This window comes from Myotis brandtii, unplaced genomic scaffold (assembly GCF_000412655.1).
Source record: "Myotis brandtii unplaced genomic scaffold, ASM41265v1 scaffold902, whole genome shotgun sequence".
NCBI classification, from domain to species: domain Eukaryota; kingdom Metazoa; phylum Chordata; class Mammalia; order Chiroptera; family Vespertilionidae; genus Myotis; species Myotis brandtii.
In genome coordinates this window covers 322,676-323,646 of record NW_005371709.1, presented here as the reverse complement: position 1 = coordinate 323,646, position 971 = coordinate 322,676, and positions in this window count along the sequence as shown.

The following is a 971-nucleotide window of genomic DNA, read 5'->3' as shown; positions in this document are numbered from 1 at the left end:
GCCCCAGAGGGAGTCAAACCAGCAGTGGCCCAGAGGCCTGTCCGCTTTGCCCATCACCTGCTGTCCCCAGGGTCTCCAGCTGCAGGCTCTCCCAGCCTTTCACACATTCTGCTGCGGGACAAGTGACCAGGGGCAAGGAGGACAGAGCCCAGCCCCTGGCGCCAAACCCAGGCAACACCCCCCTGGAGGTTCACGGGAGACCAGGCCCCAGAGTGAGCGAGTTCTGTGCGCAGAGCACACCCTGCTCACCCCGCACGCCTTGGGAAAGGCCCGGGGGTTCTGTTTTGTTCATTTTGCTTTTTAAAAATGGGAGCATGGGTGTATGGGCAAAGGATGCTTCTTGCTGCTCTTCCCCATTTCTCATCTTGTGGTCGTCTGCATGCCCTCCCGCCTTCTCCCTCGGGGTCTGTCTTTCTGCCTCTTTTGGTCTCCATCTCTACCTTGTCTGGCTCTGTGTCTTTGGCCTTTCCGCCACCCACCCCCTTCCTGGGGGCCCCTCTCTGCCTGCTCCCCGCTCAGTCTGTGCTGCAGTCGGCGGTCCTGCTGGGTCTCTGTCCTGGGCTCTGTCTGGGGTCCCTGTCCCGGTCTCTGCCTCTCCCTCGCCCCTCCCTGACGCTGGCCCCTCACACCTTCGCGGAAAAGTAAACATTTAATTTTTTTTTGCTGTTAATAGATTTAATGTTCATTTGTTGGTAGCCCAGGGGCAGAAACGCGTGACATTTCAAATAATTGTTGTTTCAGGGGTATCCTCTGGAGGGAAATGCGGCAAAAGTGTGGAGAAGATTTAAGCAAATGACTGTGTCAGCTTCTATTTACTCCTGACAGGACCGCCGGGGGCACGGCTGCGAGATAACCATTAGCGCGGCCGCCGATAAGGCGGGGAGGCTGCATTTCTGAGGGCTCCGCGGCCATTACGGGAAAGTTAGTGTGAAACATGTTAAATTTTCCTCAAAGTGGAGGGGGCGGGGGAG